This window comes from Eulemur rufifrons, chromosome 19 (assembly GCF_041146395.1).
Source record: "Eulemur rufifrons isolate Redbay chromosome 19, OSU_ERuf_1, whole genome shotgun sequence".
NCBI classification, from domain to species: domain Eukaryota; kingdom Metazoa; phylum Chordata; class Mammalia; order Primates; family Lemuridae; genus Eulemur; species Eulemur rufifrons.
Window position 1 is genome coordinate 92,779,742 of NC_091001.1, and position 11,236 is coordinate 92,790,977.

An 11,236-nucleotide genomic window follows, 5' to 3' on the forward strand; every position below is an offset into this window, starting at 1 on the left:
TTGCCCATTGTGCCAGGAGGAACAGGGTGACTCAGCAAGGGCTGGGCCCAGGGCGAGGCAAGCCAGGTGCCTCAGCCACAGAATTTAAGGAGGCACACACTCTGGGGTTTGGGACCGTGCAGGCTCAGTGCTTGCAGGAACTTGAGAATGAAAGCCTCCTTATATCCTGTGCCCTGAGCTCTTAGTAGGGGGCTCACTCTCAAGCCAGGGACCCCTATGCCCATAGGCAAAGGAATAAACAAAACATGGTATATACATACAATGGAATAGTACTCAGCCATAGAAAGGCATGAAATTCTCATACACGCTACAACATAAATGAACTCAAGCACATTGTGCTAAATGAAATAAACCATACACACCAGGAAAGACATTGTGTGATTTCACTTACATGAGTTACCTAGAATAGGCAAGTTCATAGAGCAGGGCGTGTAAGAGTCTGTGTAGGGACAGAAAGTAATTGAGTTTCTGTTTGGGATGATGAAAAAGTCCTGGATCTGGATAGAGGTGATGGTTGCACAATGTTGTGAATATACTTCATGCCACTGGATTGTACACTTCAAAAAATTAAAATGGTAAATTTTATATATATTTTCAACAGCAAAAAAGACAATAGTATAGCTACACAAGTAGTGTAAACAGGGTAAAAGGCAGACAAGTGTAAGAACTCATTATTGTCATTATTGTTAATTACTGTATTGCTGTGGTGAACAGGTGTTTCAAAGTTCACAGAAGGGCAGGCACATAAAACTGCTGTGTAAACACAGCCTTCTCCAGCCCAGACCTGTCGCTCACCGCCCACTGCAGCCTGTTGATTTGATGGCCAAGTCGATGGATGGATCATGGCCAAGATTCTTGAAGCTCTGGGCAGCACAGACCGTCCACTTTCATCCTGGGAACCTGTCAGTCCTTGCTGTGTGACAGCCATCCCTTTGGGGGACCAGGGATTGTGGTCTTGGCCAAGAAACCTAAGATAGTCCTGGTGTTGGCAGCACACGGAGCAAGGGGCCGAGTTACCCACCAGGCCCTGACAGTGGGCACTTATTGCTGAGGTTGGCGTGATCCAATTTCCTGGTTTGGAAAGAATGTCTCTGAATGAGCTGAGAGAGGAGCTCTGGGAGCGTTGTGACCTGGGACAAGGACCCATAGGCCTCAGTGCCTGAGCTGCTTCTCTTTCCACCGAGCAAACCCTACTTTCAAAGATGGTGTCTTAAAAACACGTAGAAGGGGTGAAGTGGTAGGAGGGATTCCTGGGACCAAGGGACACTTCACAAATTCACCACAGGGTTTCTTCAGATAACAAGTCTGTCCAGTGCAATTTGGGTTCCAGGGATGCCCCGCCTCTCAGGAGAGCCTGTGAAGAAGTCCCTGGAATTTGTAAGCAATTTGTAGGTATTTATGGGAAGGAAGGAGGTGCATGATCTCTCAGATGCTTTAAAACCACTGTTCCTATGAATTTAAGACATGAACTTAGAGATTAGCACTTCACTTTTTATGCCCAGCTTTGGGGGGCTCACGGATTGCTTGGAACCATGTCTTGGAATGTACTCAACTTGTGGCAGAAAAGGTGCGATGCCTCAGTGGTAGAGGGCATCGCTGAATCCTCCTACCTCTTCTCCTAAGCGTATCAATTCGTTTTTAAACAAGCAAACTGCGACAGCGAAGCTGCTATTTCACATCTGTGCAAAAACGCTGGCCCCAAGTGACAGGAAAGTATCCTTGTTGACAGTGATTCCTCCTGATTCAGCTGGGCTTTGGGACGTGTGTCAATGACATGCCCAAGTCACCAGTTCAGAACTGAGTGCAGAATAACTGGCCAGAAAGGAACGACCCTCCAGTCCCCGCTGCCCCCATTAGGAGCTTGCTGTGGTCTGTCGTAAGCTCCCAGCAGAGCTTTTGGCCAGGCCGGCAGCTCTCGCGGCCCCGCGCCTCCCAGTGCAGGGCAGGGACGTGGCAAGGAGAAGGATCATAATGACGGGTAATTTAAAGGCTCTGAAGAGTGACTCAGACATTCCACTGGGACTTTTATTTTTTTCTTTTTGTTGATGTGTGAGATGTAACTGTAGTCATTTTTTCCAACGAGTTGATAAACAGTGATTATCCATGGCAGCTTGAGAGCTGGGACCATCGAGAACCAGTCCGTGTGCTGGTGTTTTTCTCTCTCCCACCCCCAACACCTAAGATAACTTCTCCAATCCTGAAGTGGGAAGTTTCTTGATCCCAGGAGTTTTAGCAAATGTGCAGGCTGCAAGTGGTTAGAGAAGGCTGTCTGGGAGGGGTGGCCGTCTGGAGGTTGGAAGTTGTGAGCTCTGGCCCCCACCCCCACCCCACACTCCTTTGCTACCTGGGATGAAGCAGAGAAGTGACTTGTTTGGCATCAGAAAGATGGTCATCAAGAAAGGGATGGAAGATAATATTTGGTGGGGACTTTCTATGGCCCAGGTGCCGTGCTAACCAACCCTTTCCATGGACATCATTTCATGTAATCCTCACCATAGCAGAAAAGTGGGTAAAGCTGAGTGTGAACTCACACCTGACCTTCTCAATAATTCCTCTAATGAGTTATTGCCTCCTCCAATTTATAGATGAGGAAACTGAAGCACAGAGAATTAAGTCACATAGTCAGTGAGTGACTGGCGGAGGAGTCGGGATTTGAACCCAGGTCTGTCTAATTCCCAAATCTGTTCTCTCACCACCACATGAGGCTGTCTCCCATCAGAGAGCTGGCCTTGCTGGCCCCTGTGACCTGTGAGGAAGGCGATCCTGTGTCCCCAGCTGCGGCAATGCAGTAGAGCCCCCAGGCTGCCGAGGAGAACCGGCTTCCGCATCCACTGGCTGCTGGTTAACAGATATGCTAGGGAACGACAGAGGACAAAACTGGCTTGGGAGCCGGGGCTGTGTGTCACTCTAGGCAAGAGGACAGGAGGGCATCTCCTTAGATTGACATTGCAGTCGTATCTGAGTTCTCTAGAGAGACAAAACCAATAGAGTACATTTAATACACACACACACACACACACACACACACATGCACGTATGAGCAGATCAGTGTAGGAACTGACTTATGTGGTTATGGGGGCCAAGAGGCCCCACAATCTGCCCTCTGCGAGCTGGAGAACAGGTGTGATTCAGTGTGTACACCAGCCCCAGCCTGAAGGCCTGAGGAGGCAGGAACGGTGGTGAGAGATGGAAGGGGCTTTGGAGAAGAAAGTTTTGGTGAAGATTTGACGGGGCAGGGCAAGGAATTAGGGAAAGCAGAAGTGAACAAGAGATCGGAGGCGGAGATTAGAAACACGAAGGACCTTTCTCAATTAAGTTTGTGCTAAAGAGTAGGTGGGGTTTGGACCTCCATGCTAAAATTTTAATTAGATGCAAAAGAGATCCAAGAGCTTAATACAATTTTAAAAAAGAGTGCGGTGAGGATGGGGCAGGTAATTTAGTCAAAAGAGCCCTGGAAACCTTGGAGTTAGAACTGCCACGAACACCAGGGACCTGGAGCGACTGTTCCTCATCACTAAAATGGGGTCTACAACTCCTCTGGGTTGTGGAGGACAATATTGGACACATAGAAAGCACACGATCAGTCATCATACCCTTTCTGGTCAAGGTGGGTAAATCTAAAATTATTTGGGTGGGTTGGGGAGCCTTATGTTTAAAAGACAAACTAAAAAATAAATCATGGCAAAATATATTTATATGAAGAAGAATTGTGATGCAGGAAGAAAGGGATGGAATAAACGCTATCTTTTTCCGCTCAAAGTATCATTCTTGGATCAGTCACGTCAGCATCACCCAAAATCTTGTTAGAAATGCAGAATTTCAGGCCCCACCGGGACCTGCTGAAACGGAATCTATATTTTAACAAGAGTCCCAGAGAGCCACATGCCCTGTAAAGTTTAGGAAGAGCTTCTGCGTTACAAAGTTGGCTGCGAATATTGAAGTTTTAAAAATGCTGCCACCTGGGTCTCACGCCCAGAGCTTGGGAGTTCACTGGCCTGGGATGAGGCCTGGCATCGAGAGTTGCGCAAAGCCCCCCAGTGCAGCAAGGGTTGGGAACCGCTCCTCTGTAGCTTTCTCAAGCCTGAGGGGCAGAGGGAGAAGAGGAACCAGGATGGCAAAACCCCCTAGCCAGCAGAAGTCAGGCCTGGCTTTTGGGCTAAGGGGAAGGAGGTTGCCCCGGGATTCTGAGGTCTAGTCTCGACTCTGCCTCCCGGCTGGCGGTGTGTCCCTGAGCTCAGTTACTGCGATCAAATGAAGGAAGGAATAAGCAACCCCTCCCTCGCTGAGTCCTCGGTGTTCTCACTTGAAAACCAGGCGGGTTATTTCCTCCAGCCAAAACAGCCTGTTTCCCCCACTTCTCTGTTCCTTTCCTGCGCCATGGTCCTGCCGAAGTGGAATCATTCGCAGCTTCCGGGGGGTGGGCTCCCGAGGGGTCCGCAGGGCGCGCTTCCGTTGGCATGAAGGTCAGACGGGGCTCTGGTGGGCTCAGAATAGTGGTGACCTTTGGAGGAGGAGTTGACAGTGAAGGGGCACAGGGAGACTTCTGGGACGTGACAGCATTCTGTGTCTTGACCTGGGTGGTGGTTTTATGGGTGTATAAATGTTGGCTGACCTAGTCACCTGGGAAGAGTACTTTGTATAAACTACACTTCAATTATAAACAAAGAGTGAGAAGTGCTCCGCAGGCCCCAGGAGAGAGACAGTCCTCAAAGCACTTGGCAGATAGGAGCTGGGGACATCGGCAAGCTTGGGAGCTTAAGCAGAAATTGGGTAGGCGCGGGGAGAGCAAGAGCCAGAGAGAGACCCTGAGAGCCAGGTGTGGACAGAGATGGACAAGCAGATAGCGAAGGTGCTTGTGGGAATAACTTGACCCAAATTCCAGGCAGTTAAATTAGTTCTAGGTGAAAAGGGTTGGTTTGGCTTCCAAGTAGGGTGACTGACGGCACTGGTTTGCCCTGGGACAGTCTGGGGAAACCTCTACGCCAAGGTAAGTGGGGACATTTCATCACCCTGCTCCCAGGCCTGGGGCTGTGGGTGGCATTTGACTGCTGGAACAGGAATGGAGGAGGCCCAGGGGGAAGCTGCTCCCCAGCCCCCTAACAGGGCCACAGAGCTGTTCAGGAGGGGCCCACGTCGGTTTAGGTAGATGGGTTCTCTCCTGTTGGGCCAGAGGTGGGCCGTGAATCCACAGAGAGTCAGAAATGGGGCAGTGACCCCAGCTTCTTGTCCCTCTGATCCCCCTTCAGCCCTCCCAGGCTTCCCCAGCCACGCCACCTGTCCAGACAGTCTGCCTTCGCGGCACCCACTGGTTAGTGTGCACTTGTTTATTTGCTTGTGGGTATTTCTATCTTGCTCCGAGCCCCTTGGGGGCATGGCCGAGTCTCCCTCCTCTCTGCACACTGCGGGAGCTCTGCTCAGGGCCGCAGCACCAGCTTCTCAGGGGACTCTTAACCTTTTTGTGCTGTGAAGCTTTTTGGCAGGTTGAAGAAGTTTTGATTCCTTTCTCAGAGTAGTGCTTTAAATGCATAACATAAAACACAGAGGGTTGCAAAGAAGATCAAGTATGCTGAGATACAGCTATGAAAAGATTTTTTAAAAACACATTTGTAAAAAAGTTAAAAATGTCTTTTTTTTTTTTGAGACAGTCTCGCTCTGTTGCCAGGCTAGAGTGCAGTGGTGTCATTGTAGCTCACCACAACCTCAAACTCCTGGGCTCAAGCAATCCTCCTGCCTCAGCCACCAAGTAGCTGGGACTACAGACACGCCGCCACACCTGGCTAGTTTTTCTTTTTTTTTGGTAGAGAAGGGGTCTCGCTCTTGCTCAGGCTGGTCTTGAACTCCTGAGCTCAAGCGATCCTCCCACCTCAGCCTCCCACAGTGCTAGGATTGCAGGTGTGAGCCACCGCACCTAGCCAAAAAGGTCCTTTATTAAAGCCTTGCCTAATGAGATCCAGCAGCAGGTGTAATTTTGAGGTTTCCATGACTACAAATAATATTTCCTGATACCTGCAACAAGTGTACTGTGAAAATGAAAATACCTATGATTTCTATTGGTGACAAATCTCAGGTGCTGCTGACACTCCTGTGGTTTGTTTCCTACATCCCTAATAATAGGGAATGCTAGATTTCACTTAGTAGTTAATGAAAATATGTAGATATAATTTTTGTCCCATTCAATTTCACATGCTCGCCTGAATTCTAGGGACGCCGGGTAAGAAATGCTGTATAGGTGAATGAAAGATAAGAAATGTGCTTTGTAAACTGCTGAGTGAAGTGTCCTTGTGAATACTGTTAGTCCTTGAGGGAGGTGGGTGCTCCTGAGCTAGGTAAGGGAGGTTAAGAACAAGGTTCAAACTGTGTGAGAACCCTGTGCGAGACAATGCTTTGGGTGACAACTGCTGGGGCCCTCTTTTAGGATAAGGGTCCACCTGGGAAAGGTGGTGCATTCAGACCTTAAGATCTTGGTATGAGTGACTTTTCATATCACCCTGTGCAAGCAGGGGGAGCAGAAACCCTGCAGGCAAGTGGCCCATTTCAGGCACCAGCCCCAGTGACCTTGGGCAGTAAAACTGCCCTCCAATTAGCAATCAGGAAATCAAGGCACAGCTCGGCGCCAAGCAGCATGACCCCAGCCCTAGCCTGGTAACTTTTCAGCCCTGTAGACAGCATGCCCTCACCCCCTCAAGGCAGGGCTGAGACCCTGTGGTTTATTTTTATCTGATGGCACTATTGTTGGTTGTCTAGTAGTTGCTGCAGTGGGTTCCAGCACCGGCAAGCATGCAGCGAGGGTTTCCTGTGCAGCTTCCTCCTCCTTCATGTGTGGTTCCCTCCCTGCTCTGGGGCTCAGACAGCAATCTGAGGGCTGCCTAGAGCCCACCCCTGGCCTTGGAGGAGACCACGGGCATAGTGGCCCTCCCAAGCTTGCCCCCTACACACCGGCCACACAGGCTCTGCCCTTGGGTGCCCTGGCGCCATTCCCTCTGCAGAGAGGGCATCAAGCGACTTTTTCTAGTTGTCTCTCTCCCACCCCACAACTCTATGAAGTAAAAGTACTGCTTTCTAGAAAGCTGATTCACCAGCTCGGTGGCTCTCAAACTGTTTTGACAGTGACCCACAGCAAGAAAAATATTTTTTTTTCATGACCCAGTACACACATTCATCCATATGTAGGGATGAAGCAAAAATTTCAGGGAATAACATTTACTCTCCCTATATCTGCTGATTTTTGCTATTCTATTCCTGTCTTTCATATTTTGTTTTCTTTCTTTCTTTTTTTTTTTTTTTTAAATTCTGGTTGCAACCCACAAATAAATTGATTTCACAACCTAATAATGAGTCATGATTTAGGTTGAAAAATACTATGCCAGATAACTTTCTGGAGCTATTTCTCTTTTTCAAATGAAGGAAGGGCACTCGAGTTTATAGAGTCCTTCTGAACTAGGCACTGCCTGGTTTTTGAATTATACCCATTTTACTGAAAAGGAAGCTGAGGCTCAGAGAAGCTGAGCCCATGTTCTCAGCTTAGAAGTGGAAGATCAGGGATTCTAGAGCTGTGCTGGAACAGGCACATACTGGCTCCCATCTCATTCCAACTCCACAAAGTCAGCCATGGTGGGAGCATTTACACCATGGAAATTGCCAGATGCTACAAATCAGCAACCCCTCCCAAGAGCTGGTTGTTAGGCATTTACCAGCACACCATTGATTCTAATTCTCTTCTTTCTGGTTGCAAAGTCAGTATATTTTGAAGCCGTCTGACCTTAGCTTCCTCACCTATACAATAACATTAAAAATGCTCACTTCGTAGGAAAAAATTATACTCATTGAGTGCATTCTGGTAAGTATAGGGAACAATGGCTGGAAGGAAACCAAAATGCAAATAATTGATTTGCTACTGCGATGGGATTTGAAAGATGAAGTCCCCAAATTCCACCATCTTTGATAATGTCCATCCTTGGTAAATGTAGTTTGTGCAAAAATGAAAACATTATCTATATGAAAACCCGCACATTGCAGAAGTGCTGTGAGAATTAGAAGAAAGGGAGGTAAACCAGTGCTCTGTAAATGGCAGCCAACGACAGAAAAGAGTGAATTTATGTTTTCTGACTGGAAATGGCAAAGGAAATATTGCAAATGAATTGCATTTCAAAGTAGGACCTTCTGTTTAGGTGAACAGATTTTGAAGGGAGTAGCCTAAAGAATATTCTGGTTCAGAGACTATACTGACGAATATATCACACATGAATCAGTAATTTTCAAAACTGTAGAATAAATGCTTTATAGCCTCAAATGTATCCAATCCCAGGGCAGAGGTGCTCCCTCCGTCTGACAGATACACCTGCCTGTTGACACCCAGAGAAGACGCTGGGCCTTAGGAAGGCGTGGGGTCCAACTGCTGGCACATGGCCCCCGCCTGCAGCCCCTTCCGTTCATGACCACCTTCGCAGAGGCCATGCGGGACAAGTCTGTGTCACCATCGTTAGCATAATTATGATAATAACAGCTGTGTTAGTTTCCTATCGTGACTGTAACAAATTACCACAAACTTAGTGGCTTAAAATAAATTTATTATCTTAAAGTTCAGGAGGTCAGAAGTCCAAAATGGGTGTCACTAGACCAAAGTCAAGGTGCCAGCAAGGCTGCGTCCCTTGTGGAGGCTCTGGGGGGAGTCGTTGCCTTGCCTTTTCTAGCTCCTAGAGGTGCCTGCATTCCTTGGCTGGTAGCCCCTTTCTCTGTCTTCAACGTCAACAGCATTTCCTCTTTAAATCTCTGCCTCTCACACCACTCTTCTGCCTCCTCTCATTACAAGGACGCTTTGCGATTCAATGGGTGCTCCAGGATAATCCAGGCTCTCCCCAAGCCAAGGGCAGCTGATTAGCAACCTTAATTCCCCCTTGCTGTGTAACATAACATAGTCACAGGCTCCTAAGATTCGGACATGGGCATCTGTGGGGGTGGGGGACATTATTTTGTCTCCCACAATGGCTCACATTTCTTGAGCACTTATTATGTGGCTGGTGCAGTTCTAAACATGTTACTTGTAATGATGCATTTAAGTGTCACCACAACCCTATAAGGTAGGTACTCATTTTACAGATGAGGAAAATGAGGGAAGCAAAGTCACTTGCCCAAGGTCACACAGCTAGTAAGAGGCAGGCTGAGCTACAGACCCGGAGTCTGGCCTCAGAGCCCATGCTCTTAGCTACAATCACCCCTTAGGAATCTGAGGACAGAGGTACAAACCGAATTCTACCTAATTTAATCCCTCTCTGATGATCCAGAAGCCCCTTCAAGATGTGACAGGGCCTCAGGTCCATCCATACTGGCTGCCATATGCCACCAGTCAGGCAACCCTGAAGAGGCTGGGATGTGTGATTCTAAAACCCATCCTCCTTACTAGGATCCACAAGGTATCTGGTCTCAGCTGCTTTTCTGTCTTTCTACTCTAGACATGCTAGCTTTGTAGACATTATGCAAAAAGGCTGAGCCAATGTCTACCACAGAGCCTTTGCACTTGCTCTCTCTCCAACTGGCAATCTCTTCCCAATCTATGCAAAACTCAACCATCATTTCGAACAGGTCCCTGCCCAAGGATCACCTTTAAAGAGGAGCCTGGCAGAGCTATATACCCACCTTGTTGGGAGACATCTTTGTTTTCCCTTGCCAATATTTTGGTGGGCAGAAGGTGTTTCCCCTCTCAGGGTGTTTCCCCTTGTGTTTCCCCTGAACAAAAGGGGGTGAACAAAAGGGGGTGACTAAGGGAGCTTCATTTGAGGGTAGGAGGATGTCTTCACCTTGAAACTACCTTTGAATCTGGTGTGCACAAAGGACCCAGAGCAAAAAAGCAGAGGAGAGAAGCCAGAGGCTAGTTCCTAGTCCCTAGATCTTCAAGAGGGAGATAGAAAAAACCCTGACCTGTGAAGTCCCTATTGAGTGCTCAATCTTCACACCCCTGTGCAGGAGGTACTAGTCTTGTCTCCGTTTTACAGACAAGAACACTGAGGATCCTGACTTTGAGAAACTGGCTCTAAAGCACATATGGAGGGGCTGCACAGGACTTGAATGCGAGTCAGTCTGAACAACACACGCTCCCCTTCAGGGAGAGGGGGGACTTGGAGTGAAGCGGGACGGTATTAAAGCAATTGGCCAACCATGAAAAAAGATGAAGGAATTTTTTTCCAAGCAAATAATTATTTTGTTTAGAAAGTCACACGGGGACAGTGGGAGACAGAAATGAAGACTAGTGTTTCCATCCCCAGGGGCTATTTGCCTACAGATATCCAATTGTTCCAGCATCATTTGTTGAAAGACTATCCTTTCTCTAATGAATTGCCTTGACACCTTTGTCAAAAATCAATCAAGCACACACGTGGGCCTATTTCTGGACTCTATTCTGTTCCATTGACCTATTTGGCTATGTTGATGCTAATACCATATTGTTTTGATTACTGTAGCTTGGTAATAAGTTTTAAAATTGAGAATTGCACAGGCGATGAACTTATTGATAGGCAGACAGAGACACTGTGCTGATGGTCAAGTTCTGACTTGGAAGAAAAAAATAGAAAAAAATTGAGAATTGCAAGTCCTTCATTTTTCTTTTTCAAAGCTGTTTTGGCTGGTCTAGGTCCTTTCCATTTCCATATGCAGTTCAGAATCAGGTCAGCAATGTTAACAAAAAGGTTGCTGAGATTTTGATTGTGCTGAGTCTATAGATCAATTTGGAGAGAACTGAAATCTTAACATCATCAGGTTCAGATCCATGAACATGGTAGACCTCTCATTTCTGTAGGTCTTCTTTAATTTCTCTCAGCAGTGTTTTGTAGTTTTCCTGGAAGAGATTCCATATGTCTTTTGTCAGATTTATTCTAAGTAGTTTATATTTTTTGATGACTGTGTAAGTGGTATTTTAAATTTCAATTTCCAGTTCTTCATTACTAGTACATGGAAATATAATCAACTTTTGAATATTGAGCTTAGATCCTGCAACCATGCTAAACTCACATATTAGTTCTAGTAGCTTTTTTTTTTCTTGTAGATTTCATACAATTTTATGCAAATAAGACTGTTTTCTGAGGGTTGTGTTCGAGGAGGCGGCATTCTGGGAAACTCCATGCTCAGGCTGTTGCAGGGAAATACAGGGACGACCTAATAAGTGGGTGGTCAAGTCCTCCCCGCTGTCCTCAGTGCAGCAGATCTATAAATCTAGTTGCTTTGCTAAAACAACTGTTAAAATGGA

At 47.1% G+C, this 11,236-nt stretch overlaps 1 non-coding gene across 1 annotated transcript; it reads left to right on the forward strand.

Moving 5' to 3' along the window:
• The first annotated feature begins 10,486 nt into the window (after positions 1-10,486).
• Positions 10,487-10,548, forward strand: LOC138400432 (small nucleolar RNA SNORD43). Its single transcript, XR_011236316.1, has one exon. It is a non-coding gene; the product is annotated as a small nucleolar RNA SNORD43 (small nucleolar RNA).
• Positions 10,549-11,236: the final 688 nt, after the last annotated feature.